This window comes from Bidens hawaiensis, unplaced genomic scaffold (assembly GCF_021521415.1).
Source record: "Bidens hawaiensis isolate Kalapana, Puna unplaced genomic scaffold, B.hawaiensis_p1.1 tig00008515_1, whole genome shotgun sequence".
In the NCBI taxonomy this organism is placed as follows: domain Eukaryota; kingdom Viridiplantae; phylum Streptophyta; class Magnoliopsida; order Asterales; family Asteraceae; genus Bidens; species Bidens hawaiensis.
Genome location: NW_027491608.1, coordinates 944,384 through 966,801, shown reverse-complemented (window position 1 = coordinate 966,801; position 22,418 = coordinate 944,384). Strand labels below are relative to the sequence as shown.

General features: G+C 38.4%; 1 pseudogene across 1 annotated transcript; it reads right to left on the bottom strand.

Annotated features, from left to right (window-relative positions):
• Positions 1–18,702: 18,702 nt before the first annotated feature.
• LOC143529244 (uroporphyrinogen decarboxylase pseudogene) lies at positions 18,703–22,340 on the bottom strand (annotated as a pseudogene). The gene is made up of 3 exons (XR_013134622.1): positions 22,328–22,340; positions 21,590–21,690; positions 18,703–19,329 (listed from the first exon to the last, which is right to left on the bottom strand). The product of XR_013134622.1 is annotated as a uroporphyrinogen decarboxylase pseudogene (transcript).
• Between the last annotated feature and the right edge of the window lie 78 nt (positions 22,341–22,418).

Here is a 22,418-nt window from a genome sequence, read left to right as displayed (position 1 = left end):
ATAGTTCAATCCGTGCTCCCAATTGAGCACAAAAACAGAAAAACTGTGCAAGTGTAAACAAAAGAGAAATCATAAACGATAGTTCTCCCGTGTTCATCTAATGGATCCATGAAAACTGCGGAATAGGCCGACAAGACGGTTAATGATCCACACATACAAATAAACAGCCAAGTCTACGTCCATAACACATGGGGTTTTGCGCGACAAAAGTTCATAAACAAGTTTAAGACTCAAGTTTGTACGAACACATGAACATCCCAAAACATTAAAAATAAAATGGATTAGGTACGAGATTACTCACATGTAAACGGTGCGTTGAAAGGTAATGCAAGAACCAACTTTTAAACAAGCACAAGTTAACCTATAAATAAGAGGTTATTGGTTTAACGATTGGTTTTTTTTATGTCTTGAATATATGTAAGTTACTTAAACAAAATATATATATTTACCGAGATCTGGGCAGAACAGAAGAGAAGACGGAGGCAAGAGAGTGGAGGCGGCTGAGGAATTAGGGCAGAGAGCAAAGGGAGAGAGATATGGGGAGTGATTAAGTGTAGTGTGTGTAGTGTTAATAAACAAGAAATTAGCTATTTTATAGGCAAACCCTAGGGAACACAATCCCTAGAAAAGAGGAAAAGATCTAGACAAATCAAGCAAAAGATATCAAAAAGCATAAGAATCCAAAAGCAAAAGATATGGAAAGATATGCCGGCAACTGCAGGGGAACAGGAAAAAGGGCTGACAGGTTACAGAATAAAGCATGGGAGAAGTCAGATAAAACACTGTTCAAGGCATGCAAAAGAAGATTTCAAAAGATTATGTCAGTCACTTTTTCTGTCAACCAATAGGATTGGTGCGCATGCTGCGCCGAAAGTGGCTTTTCGGACAGATGTCGGAACTGACCTAAAGAGCTCAAACAAAAGATAAGATATCAAAAGAATACAGGCAGACCTAAACAGAAGAAAAGACTTAAGGTCTAGCGCGAGAAGATACGAGCGCACGCGCGAGGGCGAAGGCAGACAGAGCAATCCTTAGCGCGCCGCGGGAAGAACTAAAATTCTTAGCGCGCTGCGAGAAGAACTACAATTCTTAGCGCGCTGCGAGAACAGTTCGCCTCGCGTATCGCAGGAACAACTGGTCTTCACGCAGGCTTCCTTGTAAGGAGTCTGGCGCGTGGAGCTGCGCAGACATCCTTAGGCGGGAAGAACCAAAGGACAAGCAAAGAGTTAAGAGGAAAAGGGGTTCAAGGCGCAAGGGTTAAGCAGAGGGGCGGGATGGCGACAAGAAAGAGAAAGAGGCGGGAATGAAATTATTATTATTAGTAAGTAATATAAAAATAATATGTATATATATATAATTTATTTAATGTTAAATTCACAAAGATAAATAAACAAATTTTAAATCATAAAAAGAATCGGATTCGAAAACGGGTACCTGGGTCGGGTCGGATTGGGCAGTTGTCACAGTCTCCCCTACTTTAAGAAATTTCGTCCCGAAATTTAACTCGAAGTAGGATGCGCAGAGAAAAGGTGCGGGTACTTGATCTTCATCTGATCTTCCCTTTCCCAAGTGAACTCGGCTCCGCGCTTGGACTGCCAACGAACTTTAACAATAGGGATGCGACTGCGCTTGGTTTGCTTTACCTCGCGATCCATAATCTCAACAGGCTTCTCAACGAAATGCATAGACTCATCAACTTGAACTTCATCAAGTGGTATGTGAAGGTTCTCGTCAGCTAAACATTTCTTGAGATTGGATACATGGAAAGTTGGATACACATTGCTGAGCGCGGGCGGCAGGTCTAGTTTGTAGGCAACTTTTCCCACCCTCGCAAGAATCTTGAACGGACCAACATAACGAGGCGCAAGCTTACCTTTCTTCCCAAAGCGGACAACACCCTTCCAGGGCGACACTTTGAGGAGAACAAGATCACCAACTAGAAATTCGAGAGGCTTCCGCCTGCGATCTGCGTAACTCTTCTGTCGGCTTCTGGCAGTCAGCAGATGATCACGGATCTTGGCGATTTTATCGGTTGTCTCTTGAACTAGTTCGGGTCCTGTGATTTGAACTTCACCCACTTCGTTCCAACAAATCGGTGAACGGCACTTTCGACCGTAAAGTGCTTCAAATGGGGCCATACCGATGCTGGAATGATAGCTGTTATTATAAGAGAACTCGACCAGAGGTAGGTGTGAATCCCAATTACCTCCAAAATCAAGAACACAAGATCGAAGCATATCCTCCAGGGTTTGGATGGTTCGCTCAGACTGTCCGTCAGTCTGAGGATGATATGCAGTACTCATGTCCAAACGAGTTCCTAACGCAGATTGGAGAGATTTCCAAAAGCGAGATATAAAACGGCCATCGCGATCGGATATGATGCTCAAAGGAGTACCATGACGGCAAACAATCTCTTTGACATAAAGATGCGCAAGTTGTTCAACACGGTAGGTTTCACGAATGGGCAGAAAGTGGGCAGACTTGGTCAATCGATCCACTATTACCCAAATGCTATCATGTTTGCTTGCGGTCAATGGTAACTTGGTGATAAAGTCCATTGCTATACCTTCCCATTTCCACGTAGGAATTTCAGGTTGTTCGAGCAAACCAGATGGGCGTTGATGTTCAGCTTTTACCTTAGAGCAAGTTAGGCATTTAGCTACGAACACAGCAATATCCTTTTTCATACCAGGCCACCAAAAAGAAAGGCGCAAATCTTTGTACATTTTGTCAGCACCAGGATGAACTGAATACCGAGATTTGTGCGCTTCACTCAGTATGACAGAGCGAAGATTCTCATCATTGGGGATCCAGATGCGATTGAGATAGCAGAGAATTCCACTCAGATTAGGGACAAAATGCGCTTCCGCGCCACACGCTAACTCGGCGCGAAGGTTGCCATTGCTGATGGATGCGCGCTGCGCGTCACGAATGCGTGATTCAAGATTGCTTTGAATCGGCGCGAAGTGAAGCTGCGTGCGCGGCAAGATACAGTTAAGTTGGCTGGGTTTACGGCTGAGCGCATCAGCTACCACATTAGCCTTTCCAGGGTGATATCGGATCTCACAATCGTAATCGCTGATGAGTTCGTTCCATCGGCGTTGTCTCATGTTAAGTTCCTTTTGATCAAAAATATGCTGAAGGCTTTTATGGTCGGTGTAAAGGATACACTTAGTCCCATAGAGGTAGTGTCTCCAGATTTTCAAGGCAAATACAACTGCACCAAGTTCGAGATCATGAGTCGTATAATTCTTTTCGTGAATTTTGAGTTGCCTTGACGCGTAAGCGATAACCTTGCCTCGTTGCATAAGTACACAACCGAGACCTTGGTTGGAGGCATCACAATACACGACAAAATCATCATTACCCTCTGGTAAAGTTAGAAAAGGAGCTTCGCACAACAATTGCTTGAGCTTCAGAAAGGCTTCTTCTTGCTTCGAGCCCCAAATATACGGTTTGCCTTTGTGCGTTAAAGCTGTTAAAGGCAAAGCGATCTTTGAGAAGTTCGAAATAAATCGCCGGTAGTAACCAGCTAAGCCCAAAAAGGAACGGATTTCGGTAGGAGTGGACGGTGTAATCCAGTTCTTGATTGCTTCAATCTTGGATGGGTCGACATGAATACCCATCTTGTTTACAACATGACCAAGAAACTGTACTTCATCCGACCAAAACTCACACTTGGAGAGTTTGGCAAAGAGTTGCTCGGTTCGAAGCTTTTGCAACACCAACCGAAGATGTTGCTCATGCTCGGCCTTGGTTTTAGAATACACCAGAACATCATCGATGAACACGATCACGAATTTATCCAAGAAAGGCCTACACACCCGATTCATTAGATCCATGAAAACGGCGGGCGCGTTGGTTAAACCGAAGGACATGACCAAGAATTCAAAATGGCCATAGCGGGTTCGAAAAGCAGTCTTGGGAATATCCTCTTCGCGGATACGCAATTGGTGATAGCCAGAACGGAGATCGATCTTGGAGAAACAAGAGGCACCTTGGAGTTGATCAAAGAGGTCGTCAATACGCGGTAAGGGATACCGGTTCTTAATGGTGAGCTTGTTCAGCTCGCGGTAATCAATACACATGCGAAACGTACCATCTTTCTTTTTAACGAACAACACCGGAGCACCCCATGGCGAAGAGCTAGGGCGAATGAATCCTTTAGCGGTCAACTCTTGAAGTTGACTTGCCAATTCTTGCATTTCAGCGGGTGCAAGACGATAAGGAGATTTGGCTACGGGGGATGCGCCAGGGACAAGATCAACACGAAACTCGACTTCCCGAGCAGGAGGTAAACCAGAAAGATCATCGGGAAAGACTTCAGGGAAGTCACGCACGATAGGGATTTCAGAAAGTTTCTTCTTTCCTTCATCGGGTTTGACCACATGGGCTAAGAATGCAACACATTTCTTCCGCAAAAGTCTTCGGGCTTCAGTGCATGACATAAGTTTAAGACCGTTAGATGGTTTCTCGCCGTAGATATGCAGATCACCATTTTCTCGAGGAATGCGAATCATCTTTTTGGCGCAAATAACTTCGGCGCGATTTTGCGAGAGCCAGTCCATACCGATAATAACATCAAAGCTTCCAAGCGGCATAGGAATGAGGTCGATTAGAAAATCGTTTTCGTTAAGGTTAAGCGTGCAATCTTTGATCACGGAGTTTTTTAAAATAGTTTCACCATTAGCCAATTCAACTGAAAAGTTTTCGCTTAAGTTTATGCGCGGTCGCGCAAGTTTCTGCTCAAATGCGCGAGAAATAAAACTTCTATCGGCGCCAGTATCAAAAAGTATAGATGCATATTGTCCGTTAAGTAAAAATGTACCATTAACCACGTCATTATTCGCTTGCGCTTGGTGCGCGGTTATATTAAAAGCTCGGCCGCGCGTCACTTGGTTCGAAATTTGGTTAACTGGGTTCGCTTGCGTAATCTGAACTTGTAGTCTCGGGCACGCGTTCCGGAAATGACTGGGATCACCGCAGTTATAGCACGACCTGGGTCGTGGATTAGGGTATGTTGGTTGTGGGTTTAGCGGGTAAGTTGGTGGTGTATGCGCGATTGGGTTGGCGGGAAGGACTCTACAGTTCTCAGCAGTGTGACCAGTACGGCCACATCGGTTACATTGTCGACACGGGACTTGAGGTGGGTGGTGAAGTCTACAGGTTGGGCAAAAGGGTTGGTTTCCTGTGTAGGGTTTCTTAGTTGGCGGGGCAGGGAGGCTGGATTGGTTAAGGCATAGTTGTGGACTACAGGAGGTGTTGGGTAGGTCGATAGTGGGTTAGGCGCGTAAACTGGAGGTTGGTAGGTGGGTTGCTGGACAATGGGCGGGCTGGTAAGCGCATAGGCTTTGCGCCTGCGCTTGAGGTTGTTACGGTTTGAGGGTTCTGGCTTGGTTTCTATTGGTTCTGGGACAGTCTTGGTGGGTTTGGTCTTCTCAGCTCCCCGCAGGAACAGGGTTCCTGCCCTGACATGGTTGTCGCTGAGCACAGCGGCCAACTCGATGGCGTCAGAGAGGGTTAGTGGGTTCCTGGCCCATACAGAATCTTGGATTTCCATGGGGAGACCCCCAAGGAACTTCTCGATGGCTCGGCGGGAAGGGGTAACTAGGTGCGGGACAAGCAAACTTAGTTCGTGGAAGCGCGTCGCGTACTCGCGCGCTTCGCCACTGTACTGTTTCAGGTTCCAAAACTCTTCCTCCAGGCGCTTTACTTCGTTGGGAGGACAGAACTCTCGCGTCAAGATTTCCTTGAATTCCTCCCAAAGCATGCTAGAAGCAGCCTCTGCGCCACGCGCATGAGCTACTCCGTTCCACCAAGTAAGCGCCCTTGATTCTAGGACACTTGAGGCGTATAAGGTTCGTCGGTCTGGAGGGCATTGGGTATGGAGAAAGGTGTTCTCAATTTTCTCAAGCCATTGGAGCATAACGGTGGCTCCTTCAAGTCCTGTGAATTTCGGAGGGTTACCCGCATTAAAGGATTTAATATTGTATCCGGAGGGGTTGGTATTATTTTGGTTTAAGGCTTGGGCTATTGCGGCGGCCATTTCCTGGGAACGTTGCTGCCTACGTCTGCGCGAGGCTTCTCTCCTTTGATGACGAGCTGATAGCGGAGGCATTCTATAAAAGTTTTAGTTTTCGTTAATATCTTGGTATGGGAAATCGTTTTAGCGCATAGTATATCGTCGCAAAGCTTGTCTCGTGAAGTTAAATGCTATCAAATTTTGAAGTAAAATATGAATTTAAATGCAAACTTAATATAGGTAATGAATTCGAATTGAAAATCGACCATTCATGCATCACCATGACTTTCCGAATTCTCAATTTAAAATATCGAGTAAATGAGCATTGAAGGTTGACCATTCATGTATCACCATGACTTTTCAAATCTTCAATTTAAAATATCGAGTAAATGAATATTGGAGATTGACAATTCATGTATCACCATGACTTTTCAAATCTTCAATTTAAAACATAAAGTTAATGGTAATTGAAAATCAACTATTCATGTACCACCATGACTTCTCGGATTTTCAATCCCCACAACAAACGAATATGTAAGTAAAGAAATAAATTGAAATTTAATAAAAATCGAAAGATCGCAAATAAAACATGAAATCAAGTGCTGCGTATACGCAAGCATATTTTATAAATATCGAGTAATTAACAATTAGCGCGTAAACATGAGATATTTCTCATGCGCGAAAAGGGACTCTTAGGTATTTTAGGTCGTTACGTCTAACCACCTATCCTAAAGTCACGGAGCTCTGATACCAATCTGTAACACCCCGACCGATGGCGGATTATACATCGGGGCGCCACGTATTGTTTCATTACTCGCGACACTATTTGGGTGTCAATATTTAATAAATACATTTCCTTGCGCACGCGCAGAACATGACATAAAGTAACGATTCATATCATAACTTAAAATATTCAAATAACATAATATGTCTTGTTACATTTTAATCTAGGTCCAAACAAAAAGAAAACATCCTACGCGTCCAAGAGATTCCCAAAAGCTGCTACAGCAAACCTGAACATGTGTTAAAATAAAACGTCAACACTTGCGTGTCGGTGAGAAATCAAGATTAATACATATAAATAGATAACAATATATGCGCGCATCATGTGTATAACTGGTGTTCAACAAGGGTGTAATCAGATTGTGATCAAGCCTTAGATCATAGCTCATAGTTCAATCCGTGCTCCCAATTGAGCACAAAAACAGAAAAACTGTGCAAGTGTAAACAAAAGAGAAATCATAAACGATAGTTCTCCCGTGTTCATCTAATGGATCCATGAAAACTGCGGAATAGGCCGACAAGACGGTTAATGATCCACACATACAAATAAACAGCCAAGTCTACGTCCATAACACATGGGGTTTTGCGCGACAAAAGTTCATAAACAAGTTTAAGACTCAAGTTTGTACGAACACATGAACATCCCAAAACATTAAAAATAAAATGGATTAGGTACGAGATTACTCACATGTAAACGGTGCGTTGAAAGGTAATGCAAGAACCAACTTTTAAACAAGCACAAGTTAACCTATAAATAAGAGGTTATTGGTTTAACGATTGGTTTTTTTTTATGTCTTGAATATATGTAAGTTACTTAAACAAAATATATATATTTACCGAGATCTTGGCAGAACAGAAGAGAAGACGGAGGCAAGAGAGTGGAGGCGGCTGAGGAATTAGGGCAGAGAGCAAAGGGAGAGAGATATGGGGAGTGATTAAGTGTAGTGTGTGTAGTGTTAATAAACAAGAAATTAGCTATTTTATAGGCAAACCCTAGGGAACACAATCCCTAGAAAAGAGGAAAAGATCTAGACAAATCAAGCAAAAGATATCAAAAAGCATAAGAATCCAAAAGCAAAAGATATGGAAAGATATGCCGGCAACTGCAGGGGAACAGGAAAAAGGGCTGACAGGTTACAGAATAAAGCATGGGAGGAGTCAGATAAAACACTGTTCAAGGCATGCAAAAGAAGATTTCAAAAGATTATGTCAGTCACTTTTTCTGTCAACCAATAGGATTGGTGCGCATGCTGCGCCGAAAGTGGCTTTTCGGACAGATGTCGGAACTGACCTAAAGAGCTCAAACAAAAGATAAGATATCAAAAGAATACAGGCAGACCTAAACAGAAGAAAAGACTTAAGGTCTAGCGCGAGAAGATACGAGCGCACGCGCGAGGGCGAAGGCAGACAGAGCAATCCTTAGCGCGCCGCGGGAAGAACTAAAATTCTTAGCGCGCTGCGAGAAGAACTACAATTCTTAGCGCGCTGCGAGAACAGTTCGCCTCGCGTATCGCAGGAACAACTGGTCTTCACGCAGGCTTCCTTGTAAGGAGTCTGGCGCGTGGAGCTGCGCAGACATCCTTAGGCGGGAAGAACCAAAGGACAAGCAAAGAGTTAAGAGGAAAAGGGGTTCAAGGCGCAAGGGTTAAGCAGAGGGGCGGGATGGCGACAAGAAAGAGAAAGAGGCGGGAAGGAAATTATTATTATTAGTAAGTAATATAAAAATAATATGTATATATATATAATTTATTTAATGTTAAATTCACAAAGATAAATAAACAAATTTTAAATCATAAAAAGAATCGGATTCGAAAACGGGTACCTGGGTCGGGTCGGATTGGGCAGTTGTCACATAGGCAGCCTTACCTCTACCCCATGGGGATAGAGAGGCTGCTTCCGGTGAGACCCCCGGCTCGATAGTAGTTTTGCATCAAGCCTTGGACATAAGGCACATAGCACTCAATCATCGGGACACCGGCTGATCGGTGCATGTACCCTTATCTTTCAGCTATCAACGCCACTACATGATGTCTGATTAACCGTCCGTCACTTTTAACGTTATTTTCACGAGATTAGTAAAATAACGTCAAAATTAGTGCAATTTCACTTTTGCCCACCCGAGGGTTCACACATATATACATCATATGTGCGCACCGCAAGCAGGGCTATTGACTAGTATGAATATAACATGCTTATACCTTATTTGCAAATTGTTATGAATATAAATTCTTAGTTCAGTAGTATATTTGACGGTGTTTCAACGAAAGTACATGTAATCTTTAACAACTATATTTGTTTATAAACAAGATAACATTGATGAATAGACAATACATGTCGTCATAATATTTGCTCAAGTTTATTTTTTCACACTTTTTAGTTCATGTTTATTTTATTAAACCTTCGATTTTTTAAACATCTCAAACCGACGCTCTCAAAGATGGATGCACTTAAGCATTGTCTGAAGGACCACACATGCTCACCCTTTTTTTCGTATTCCTTCTATCCCTTCTCAGATCATGGTGTCTGCCTTCATAAATGACGGTCATATCTCTCAACATGAACTCTCAAATTCCTTCTTTCCTTTCATGAACACCCTTGAGGTCATGAGCATCTCAATGAAAGACGTTGTTAGTAAAACTAAAAATTGGGAGATATAAGGGATGACCATGGTTTGTCATGGTTCGAGTCCTGATCTCACCCGGTTTTATCGGCTCCTCGCTGTCGTGCCATTTGGCGGGCGTGGGGGTCGGGTTTTATCCGGTGAATCCCTCAATAAGTGGACCGCTAGGGGCTTCGTCCGTCCGGACTAGTGGCCGGCTCGGGCTACCTTTAGCCAATGAGGGCCGCGTATGAAGTACCCAGCGTTACTTAGTTGGTCGTTTAAAAAAAAAAGTAAAACTAAAAATTGTTCATTTTAGGTGATTTTGCCTTTATTAACAATTCTACACCCACCTACTGGCTACTGTTAACGATTGTAGACGTATCATTATAAACCTAGTCCTTCACAAAAGCGCATTTACTAAAAAATCTGCCTAATCTAGTAATCTTAAATGCACAGTCCACTTTTACTTTAATTTATCCATATACTCTCCAACCAACCCAAGCATTTATATACCTTTTTATTGAAATATACATAATAAAGTGGAGGTACGTGTTGTTTTGTTTTTACCATATAATCGAAGGTATTAAATATTTAACAGGTGTTGGGCATTAAAAGACAAAGGTTCTGTTTTTGCTTAAAAGGTTTATAATGAGCTTATGTTGCCGACGCGTACATATGTCTCTAAAGACAGTTTGTTTTTGTTTTTTTTAAAAGACATAAAAAATGCTTTTATGGTCTTAAAAAATAAACTAATATCCAATTTCTTTAAACTTCTTCACACCCTACAAACACTCATTGTCCACCACTCACCGCCCATCGTCCGCCAACACCACCGTCCATCACCACCAAATTCTAACTGATTGATGATGAATATGTATTTTCACAAATAATATTTGTAGCATAATGCAAGTAATGTCTTTGTTGGTATAAAGTAAAGATGAGGTCGGTATGGTACCGTACCAGTATCGACTGATACGGATCCTGAATTTATCTAAACCTTAGTACTGGTATCGGTATTTAAAATACTTGGTTCGGTACCAGCACTGCATGCAAAGATATAATAAATAACCTTGATTTTCTTGAAAACCTAGTACTAGTACGCTTCCGAAGTGCTCGTTTAGATAGTAGTTCGATACCGAACCCGAAACTATTTGCTCATCCCTAGTATAAAGTTAACTAAAAGCTCTAGAAGAGTTGACACAAGTTCATACGGAAACAAAAATTTTAAATTTTAATGTAATGATTCATATACCTTTTTTAAAAAATAAAAGGAGGCAAAAATTTAATGTGATGAAATTTTAACCCTTTTTAACTCAGACCCGATTCAAATTCAATAAGCGTATGTGTCACTGGTAGAGAAGAACACGACCGTTATAGAATTCAAACTTAGGTAGCACGAATTGTATACGGGTGATAAGTATTTCGGAGTGTTTGGTTGCGCTAAATTTGATTAAAGAAAATATAACTATTTTTAACAAAAAGTTATTGTGATTTTATTTTATAGAGGTGTGAAATGTGAATGGAGGTGTAAACTGACATGACAGTGATCCAACGGCCAAGATAAGGGCAGACTGGCATGATCAGTGATCTTGTCCCCACAGTATCCTTGCTTTAAAAGAAAAGCGGGCCCACATTAACATCTTCTCAATTTGTCATTCGTCAACATGTCATGTCTTTGTCACGTCAATGTATGCGAGTATGTTATGCTGGCGCACACTGGGCCCACCAGCTTTCATTTTTGTTTTATTATACCACACCTTATTATCTATCTCACTATTTGCTTACTAGCCTTTTAAGTTCATATTGTTTTTACTTCTTCTAACTTTAGTCCTCCAGTTTTTATACTTATATTTTTTTTTTTAGAATAATTGCGTGTTCAATGCTACATATTAATTATTGGCTAGCTTGTTCTAATAATTTGATCTCGTGGGTTTGTTGGATGTAAATGAATAAATAAACGTGTGTTATGCAGATTGATGTAATAGGCTAGAGGTATTGGTAAACGATTGAAACTAAACAAACTGTTTGAATCGTATCAACGATTTAAGATTTTGCGGTTTACTAGTACAACATATGATTTTAAACTCTAAAATGCTCGTGCAAACTGAACCGGCTTATGGTTTCAAATTTGGAGACATCTTGTAAATCGAACAACCTTTTATAGATTACAATTATAGAACATTTTTGCCATTTAAAATGTTTACTATAGATTGATTTTGAGTAGTAACAAATTAGTTTAAATTGTTAAATCGTTAATCACTAACTAGTGTAGTTGTGCCATATAAGGTGAGGGGTTGACGACAAAGCTGTAAGGGTGGTGTATGGAGGAACAGAAATATCACGTTAGGTTGAAGATAAAGCTCAAATGCCTTCAACCGAGTGTTGGTGCTAGATAGCAGTTGATGTGTGGCATCAGTACCGCAAATGCATGTAGTATGACACCTTTTCAAATACCTTAGTTAGGCTAAATGTCGTGGTATAACATTGCTGTCTTTAGCTTAGCCCGACGTGGCAGAGAAAAAAACGCCCACATACCGTGCCAATGCAACATTAACAAACGTTACAGGTCTACGTTATAACGGGAGGTATTGGATTAACGGTAGGAATAATTGATAGGGCGGCGTTTTGGTGGGTGGCCAACGAAGAAGGGGTTAACGCCAACGTCGCTAATCCTCAACAACCAGGCTTAGGTTGAAGCACTAATATTTAGATATAATAATTTAATAATCTATATGAAAATACATTCTAATTATATATTGAAATTCATAATATCTTAAGCATTTTTCAAATACTGTTAATGTGATTTTACTAAGTATAGATTTCTCTATAAACTTCATTAACTTGTGTTGTTTAAAATAACTAAAAAATGCATGGTTTATAGATAAAAACAACAGTCAATGCATAAATAAGATGAAAAATTGAAAAGTAACATCTAAATACGTTATCGAAAAAGCCAGTAACTTTTTGTTAAAGATTTTGGAGTTAAAGTAAAAAAGGAAAATTTGTAAAGGAACGAAAGTGAAAATTTCTGAAACCAAAGAACAAAAAACAGTAAAAAAAAAGTGCATAAAAATGAAAGGTGTTTGAAAAGAATAAAAATAAAAAAGAAAAGGCAAAATCGAGGCGCATGCAAAGCCGTCATCATGGTGTCCTCTTTGTCCCACGAAACCTCCCATGCCCACCCTTCGTTCTTTTTATGAATTCTTGCCATTTATACCCTCTATTTATTATTTATTTACCTTTATGCCACCCGACAGACCACTAAATTGGTAGGTTTCATGATATTTTGATTTAACCAAGGTATTTTATTTATAGTTTAAAGGAACCTTCTTCTTCTTTTTTAAAATAACTAGCATAAGTGTCCGAGCATTGCGGCGGGATCATATTAAGGTGTTGTCGATGACGTGTTTGTTGGTATATCCGTAGGATCAGTTGGATCAGTCGAATCAGAGTCAAGAACCAGATAAGTATATATATTTTTTATATAATGTAGTATATAAATTAATACTGATGAACCGTTAAATTGAATAATACCATAAACTTTGTTTAGAGTAAAACTAACTGAAGTATTATCCTTGATTTCCTTGATCATGAACTAACTTGATAACATTATCTACCATTGTTGGACGCATGAACGTTATACCTAAATATTTTTAGTTACATGAATCAATAATCAATTAAATATACCTTAACAGAATGATTAAGCTACATTTAATATTTTGGTTCAATATTTGCAACCAAATGATAAACCAAAGAAAATGGTTTTCATACACTTAAAAACCAACATATACCTGGACTTTTGTCATCTCTTCTTTATTTTGAGCAAGCGTGACATAAAACAGTTTATTTCCATTATGAATTTCAATGTTACTTGGTTTGATAACAACTATTTTCCTATCCATACCCGTAAATTATATATTAAGTCTAATGTATAGTCAAATTATATTAATTACTTTGCACGGTTAAAATGTATATTAACATTACACATTTTAGTTTAAAATGCCACTTAGCGTGTGTTCGTTTCACAGAATTCGTGAGAATTAAAAATCTCATGACATGGCGTGTTTCTTTCGTTGGAATTGAATCTTAATTTCATTTTGGTGTGTTCGGTTCAAAGAATTGGAATTGGAATTGGAATTTAATTCCTTCAAATTCCTTTAAATACATGGATTTCAAATCCTTCCAATATGTGGAGGAATTCAAGGAAATTCATTGGAATCTTATCTCGAGTTTTTTTTAACGAGGACAACGAATAAAACATTTTAGCCTTTTTACTTTTTTATTTTTAATTTATATTTTGAGTTATGAATTTTTTATTATTATTTTTGAATATTTTTAAGGGGTTTTTGATCTTAATATAAAACCCATAAAAAAATTCAAATAAAATTAAAAAAAAATCATAACGCAAAATATAAATAAAAAACAAAAAATCTAAAAAAAACTAAAATATTTTCGTTGTTATCACCGTTAAAAAAAACCTTCTTGATTTCTATTTATTTGTCAAACGAACACACTATAATGTATTTGGATTTCGATTCCCCTCAATTCCAATTCCTATTGGAATGTTCATATTCCAAATCCAATTCCTTTAAATTCCAAATCCTGTGCAAATTCCAATTTAATTCCATTCCATTCTGTGAAATGGACGCGCCCTTAGAGTTTGAGAAGCTATTTAAGGAGTTAAATGCAACAACGAAAGACCCTATACTATTTTCATTGTTGTCCAATATTACCTATTAAATTATCTCAACTCATATAAATATAAAATTTAACAAAACCTTAAAAATAATTGAGCAACAAAGCGACAATTGTATCAGACTCAAAAACAATTCTTTACGTAATCCAACCTGCCTTATGTGACATATTGTTGTAGAGATTATTTTCAACCGGCGTGTGAAAGGCGTCGTACACCTAATGGGTTTATGCTAATACAAGTCAAATTGGGTCTGCCAATTATGTTTCAAATATCAACACCCTAAACTTCAATCTATTTATCGACTTGTATTCATTTTTATATGTTATTTTACTATTATCTTAGCAGTTTCTCATGGATTAAAAGATTAATGTGTGCAAAATTAAGGAAAATTCAAATCAACGAAACAAATTAACACACTTATAAAATAACTCGTTTTGACCCGAACCAGGTTGACAACTTTTTAAAATGGCCCGCTTTGACTTGAACCAAATCGATACCTTTTTAAAATAACCAATTTTGAGCCAAACCAAATCGTTACGATTTCAAAAAGACCCGTAAAGACCCAAACCAAATCGATACGTTTTTATATTGATTTGTTTTAAGCCAACCAAATCGACATGCTTTTAAAATGACACATTTCAAATGAAATATAAATTGACACCCTTATAAAATAACCCGTTTTATGGTATTCGAGTTAACACACTTTTAAAATGACTTTCTTAAATCGGTCGTGTTACGTGGCAGGGATACTAATTGTTTTGTGTAGGCTATCCTTCGTTTGCAGTCGACGTTCCGACAAGGTATGTCCGTCGACATTTGAATGTTTCGATCTGGTTCGATTCATGGTCTCATCTTATAATACCTAGGGAGTTAATGAAACTGTCTCAATTCCCCGACAGTCGCACCAAAAAATCGACTTCCGTTTTTTTTTTATTATTATTATTATTATTATTATTATATTGTTCACAATGAATGCATCGAATTCAATGCACATGGTATATTCTAGATCATGAATATAATTGTCCATTCAATCTATTACAACATACGCTGTGTATTTGTGTAATTATGAAATAAACCTATCAAATTATATTTCCTAATCATGAAGATAAAATATTACCCTAAACCCTAACTTCTATTGTAGCTAATACCACATTTTTAATGTTGTTAATTTAACTCACAGGACAATTTTATAATATCCATCTATTTGATTCACGCCCCGTGTATTTATTGTACTATAGGAATGAAGACATGTAAAGACTTTTAAAAAAATTCTTAACATGTCCATGCTATATGTTTTATAATATAGTGTAGATGTAGTAACTATAGATATAGATAATATAGATTATATAGATATATTTGAGTATTTTTATCTTATATGAACTTAATGTGATAATGTAATTAATAATTATTATATTGTCACACCCTCAAAATCCACTAACGGAGTTTTACCGTCAGAGGGTGTGAACTGGCAGGATCGGAATCATCAGTTATAATCAAACCATAAAATAAAGTTTCAAAACCATGAAAACGTTTACGAGTAATTAAATGCGGAAGCGTAAAAACCTTTAATCAAAAGTTGCGTCACGCAGGACGACTTAAAACCAAAGATAATCGTTAAAAATAAGTTTGCAGGACAAAAGCGTTTTCAATCAATGCATGTTCCTAAACCGCGAGCCCGCCTCGGCTACCTGAGAATAACATACAAAAAGTGTCAACACAAGGTAGGTGAGTTCACAAGTTAAATAAAAATAAATCGTTTAGCGTTTGCGTTCAGCGTTACAGCGTTTTGCGTTAAGCGTTTTGCGTAACAACGTTACGCCGTTTTGCGTTACCAGATAGTGTTATGTCAAATTATATATCGATAGGTAGCTAGTCTATACAACAAGTATTACTAAGTGTTCGACACCGAAGCTGACTCGTTTGATAAGTGCCTTGTCACCAGGTCCTCCAGACCATGGTACGTGTTAGCCAAAATTACACCCGCTCGACCTCCAGTCGAGTTTAGCGTTGGGTGGGGTTTGTCAAACCCAGTAGTACTACTCAACAGTGACTCGCTATTCTAAATATTAACCGGTTCGATGTGTAGGACTTCAAATATTTCGTTTGCCACTTAGCCTTTACAAGTGATATATAATTTATAACAAAATCTTAAATGCGTTGTGGAGTATGTTATCTCCCCCAAGTGAAAAGCGTTTGAAAACAGTTTAAAGAGGGGAAAGTGAAACTCACTGTTTGCGAAGAATTTCCCAAAATAAATCACCAAGATGCGCGTCACCGAAAAACTCTCTCTAATGTTCTAAAACAACAAAGAGATTTTTCTAAGTGTCGGAATATTATCGAGTCTCTAGACCCGGCACATAATACCTATGCACATAACATGTTTCGTGTTTCGTTTGTGAATCGTGTGTGACTTTAACAAGTGTTTTTGTGACACATCACATGTGTAAGCAATCATATACGTGTCATGTATTCATAACGTATATTACTAGCAATTATTCCCCGCAAGGGCATTTTGGTCAACAAATAACAATTAACTAGCCATTATTCCCCATAAGGGCATTTTGGTCAAATTATGACAATCAATTAGCAGTTATTCCCCGCAAGGGCATTTTAGTCAAAACACGACAATTATCTTGCAATCATTCCCCTCAAGGGCAATTTGGTCAAAACACGATAATAAATTAGCAAGTATCATATTTCATGCATTTTCACAAAACTCAGCAGTTAGTTTCACCGAGACAGAAATCCTACTAGAAAGATTGTACTATTTCACCGACCATAGCATCTCAATTAATTTACCAAAAATCATCACAGAAGCACATATGTCTTAGGTTTCTAGAACATATTTTATTACATTTTTATTCCTCATAGTTTTCTCACAATCATCAAATCATTACAGCAAACTCATAACAGTCAAATTCATGCGCAACAGAATATTATTTGCAATTCCCGTTAAACGAAAAATCCAATAAATGTAAGACCACTTGGGTTAGGTTCCTAACTCAAAAAGTCAACTTCCAGAAGTGGAACCAACCCAATTGGCCTCGTAGTTCATGAGATATAACATTTACAACATAACCTAACAGCAGGTCTAACAGCTCAGCTTTGCACAATGTTTTTGTAAAATCATAAAAGTTAACTTCTACTTGTCCAAAAATTACAAGTTTATATTCTTTAGAAACTAGACTCAGCCTAGTTTACTGTAGTACCAACAATCTCAACCAATTTTCATGTTTACACTTCGTTACAGTCACTTAAACATCAAATACACATTCTGTCCAGAAACTGTTTGCATCCAAACTCAACATAATAACAACCTATGAACTATCATGCATTCATATGACCCTCTAGACTCCATAAACACCATCCATGCACATCAATTACATATTACATACTTGATTAAGGTTTGTGTTTGAACTCAAATCAAAGACACAACAATTTACATGCAACAAGATTCAATCTAGTTATCAAATCATCATCAATCAACAACAATCATGTTAACTTCATACATACATGAAATCGGCTCATCTAGGGTTTTCAATTAACCCATTAAACATCAAAATCAATCAACAAGAATGTATAGAATAATCAAATATACCTTCCTAGCACCTAGTTCTTCAATCAACCACTTGATTTGATGTTGTATGTGTGTGTATAATGGACGGCAGCCGTGAGGGAGGGGGTAGGGGGTTTCCGATCGGGGTTAGGGAGAAAGAGAATGGGTTAGGGTTAAGGTTATTAGTATATATTTATAATAATAATAAGTTACACTCAAGTCCCTCCACTATCAAGTGTTACTTTTCTAGCCTAACTAACTTGTTTACATCTTGAGTTAACGTCTATAACCATGTTATCACATAACACATAAGTCTAACACATAATTATCACATAATTACTGTTTTGACGTTTTTCGTTTATTCATCAATCGTTTGCGTCAACTCGTTTGCGTTTCGGTGCAAATCCCGAAAGACTACACATGTAGTAAGTGTTAAGCGTCATTTAAACCCTAGTTTAAATGTAATGAAGTGTGTGTTATAGATTTAGTGATCTTAAGTTTGAATTGACGGAGTTGAGTTAACGGAGTTAACCTGAAATTGACGATTGTCACATATATGCACTTAATGTAGTTATTAAATTATAATTATCATTAGCTAAAAGACCATAAACCTTTTGTATCTTCTAAGAATGTAAGAGTAATTTTACAAAATGTGAAGCTTAATCAACTTGTACCAAACGCTTTGAATACGAATCGAGTGATTGTCAAATTACTTTTCCTACCCAATTATGAATTGCCATTTTTGTCCTTGTCATGTAATTATGAAATTACTCAATTGTCCATCACTCTTCCTTTATATATAATATAGAATATAGATATAGATTTTCAACTTGTGTACGACCCGCCCTACTATAGCTCGTTTCATCAAGAAACACCATTACATGCAACTCTTCTTTAGTTGTTGAGTTACTTGTAGAGCAAGGTAAAAGTTGTCTCATTATTGAGTTATGGATACGGTTAGCTTTTATTTTCAACTTTATAATGAAAAGCCATTAAGCCAATTCCCAAAGTTACTTAAATATATTGGCCCAAATCATAAATAGTTAATGTAAGATGGAAAGAATGAACAACATGTGACATATTAAACTAAAGTGCAATGCAACAATACTAACATGTAACAAATAATTTAAAGTCTTGTCTACAAAAGCACTCTTTTTAGTACCTAAGACTTTTAGCAACCTAAAAAAGTGAGCAACATTTTCTTCTGGTGTGCCTACAACAATCCCATGACCAAGATTCAATATACGTTTACCTTTCCCTGCTTTCTTCACGGTAGCATGTATCCTATTGGCGATGAAATCTTTTGACCCGAACAACACACCCGGGTCTATGTTCCCTTGAACCGCTATATCAAAACCTAACCGTTTCCTGCCTTCAGCCATATCCACGGTCCAGTCCAAACTAACCACATCCACCCCGGTCAAAGGTAGCCATTCCAACAACCCACCTGACCCACTTGCATAAAGAATTAAAGGAAGATCCGGGTGAGTTTGTTTAACCGTGTCCACGATTCGTTTCAAGTAAGGCAAACTGAATTCTTCAAAGTCAGTCGGGCTCAGCTCGGTGGCCCATGAGTCAAAGATTTGAACTGCTTGTGCACTATTGTCGGCTTGGTATTGAATGTATGTAGCCATTGAGGTTGTGAATTTTTCAAGCAGTGCGTGTAGGACCTGCAATAGTGAACCGACTGAGTCACTTGTAACACCCCGAACGATGGCGGATTATACATCGGGGCGCCACGTATTGTTTCATTACTCGTGACACTATTTGGGTGTCAATATTTAATAAATACATTTTCATTGCGCAAGCGCAGAACACAAATCGTAAAGTAACATAAATCATATCATAACTCAAAATATTCAAATAACATAATTTGTCTTGTTACATTTTAATCTAGGTCCAAAGAAAAGGAAAACATCCTACGTATCCTTGAGATTCCCAAAAGCAGCTACAGCAAACCTGAACATGTGTTAAAATAAAACGTCAACACTTGCGTGTCGGTGAGAAATCAAGTTTAATAGATATAAATAGATAATAACAAACACTGCGCGCAACATGTGCTTAACTGGGGTTTAACATAGGGTGTAATCAGATTGTGATCAAGCCTAAATAGATCATAGCTCATAGTTCAATCCGTGCTCCCAATCGAGCACAAAAACAAATAATCATACGTGCATGTGTAAACAAAACAAGAAAACCGTAAACGATAGGTCTCCCGTGTTCATCTAATGGATCCATGAAAACTTCGGAATAGGCCGAACAAAGCGGTTAATGATTCACACATACAAATAAACAGCCAAGTAAACGTCCATAACACATGGGGTTTTGCGCACATAAATTTCATAAACAAGTTCAAGACTCAAGTTGTACGAACACATGAACATCCCAAAACGTTAAAAATAAAAGGGGATTAAGTACGAGATTACTCACCTGAAAAAGGTGTGTTGAAAGATAATGCAAGAATCCAATTTTTAAACAAGCACAAGTTAACCTATAAATAAGAGGTTATTGGTTTAACGATTGGTTTTTATGTCTTGAATATATGCAGTAAGTATCGATTTTTTTGTTAGTTAAACAAATTAAAACAATATATATATATTCATATTTACCGAGATTCTGGGCAGAACAGAAGAGAAGACGGAGGCAAAGAGAGGAGTGGCGTTGCTGAGGAACTACGGCAGAGAGCAAAGGGAGAGAGATTTGGGGAGTGTTTAAGTGTAGTGTGTGTAGTGTTAATAAACAAGAAATTAGCTTAATTTATAGGAAAACCAAGGGAACACAATCCCTTGAAAGAGGAAAAGATCTTATCAAATCAAGCAAAAGATATTAAAAAGCACAAGAAACCAAAAGCAAAAGATATTAAAAGATATGCCGGCAGCTGCAGGGGATGGGGAAAAGCTGACAGGTTACAGATCAAAGCATGGTAGGTGTCAGATAAAGCACTGTTCAAGACATGCAAAAGAAGATTTCAAAAGATTATGCCAGTCACTTTTTCTGTCAACCAATAGGATTGGTGCGCATGCTGCGCCGAAAGTGGCTCTTCGGACAGATGTCGGAACTGACCTACAGTGCTCAAACAAAAGATAAGATATTTCAAAAGCATACAGGCTGACCTAAACTGAAGAAAAGACTTAAGGTCTAGCGCGAGAAGGCTTGAGTGCGCGAGGGCGAAGGCAGACAGAACAAGCCTTAGCGCGCCGCGGGAAGAACTACGATCCTTAGCGCGCCGCGGGAAGAACTACGATCCTTAGCGCGCCGCGGGAAGAACTACAATCCTTAGCGTGTCGCGGGAAGAACTACAATCCTTAGCGCGCCGAGGGAAGAACTACAATCCTTAGCGCGCCGCGGGAAGAACTACAATCCTTAGCGCGCCGCGGGAAGAACTACCATCCTTAGCGCGCCGCGGGAAGAACTACCATCCTTAGCGCGCCGCGGGAAGAACTAATATCCTTAGCGCGCCGCGGGAAGAACTACAATCCTTAGCGCGCCGCGGGAAGAGTTCGCCTCGCGTATCGCAGGAACAGCTGGTCTTCACGCAGGCTTCCTTGTAAGGAGTCTGGCGCGTGGAGCTGCGCAGACATCCTTAGGCGGGAAGAACCAAAGGACAAGCAAAGAGTTAAGAGAAAAAGGGGTTCCAGGCTTAAGGGTTAAGCAGAGGGGCGGGACGGCGATAAGAGAGAAGAAAGAAAGGGACGGTCGGCGGAAAAGAAATTATTATTATTAGTAAGTAATATAAAAATATATATATATATAATTTATTTAATGTTAAATTTACAAAGATTAATAATCAAATTTTAAATCATAAAAAGAATCGGATTCGAAAACGGGTACCTGGGTCGGGTCGGATTGGGCAGATGTCACATCACTAACATTTAACTTATGAAATATGAAATTTTGAATTATAATAATATAATGTAATAAATTAATCACCTTAGGCTGTGAGAAAGCAAGCCTCTTAATTTTGGAAAAGTGCTTTGATGATCCGCATTCGACGCAATATGATGCTAGAGTAAAAGGAGCACCAACGAAATCTACAAATTTCCAACACTACCAAAAGTGTTTTTACAAATTTCCAACACTACCAAAAGTGTGCTTAGTTTAGTCCGAACTTTACACTATCATCTTTTTCCTTAGCTCAAATCGCCTCAACTTTTCCTTATTACATCCTTCTAACCTTAAGAAATAGTGTATAGAGGGTATGAAGTTGTTATTCATTGGTATGTATGTGTGTTTATGTAATAGAAGCACAAGAATGCACTATATATAGGCTAACAAAGTTAATAGAAACATAATGACACATGGGAGTTAAGAATGTGAATAGTCACCATAATAATGATAATATGTGGATAGTCACCATAATAATGATAATAATAATCTATAAATACAGTATCGGGAAGTACCGCTTGCGGAACCTCAATATCCACCGGTTTATTAGCTAAATGGCAATTGGCGCATACAATACGTCCAGTCGCTTCTCGTGAATTTTCTAATAACACATGTAAACCATAACTTTTTGTTTTCTAAAGGATTGAAGAGTAATGTCTTAAAAATTGAAGCTTCATGATGTTGTAATAAGAGCTTAAGAGTTGATGGATACATTGACAAATTACTTTTCTTGCCCTATTATGAAATGACATTTTTGTCCTTGAACTCTAATTATGAAATTACCATGGATACCCATCACTCTTCCTTTATAATATTAAATACGTTTTTATTTCAATTGCTGCATAAAACTTGTAAAACATATATTATAAATTTC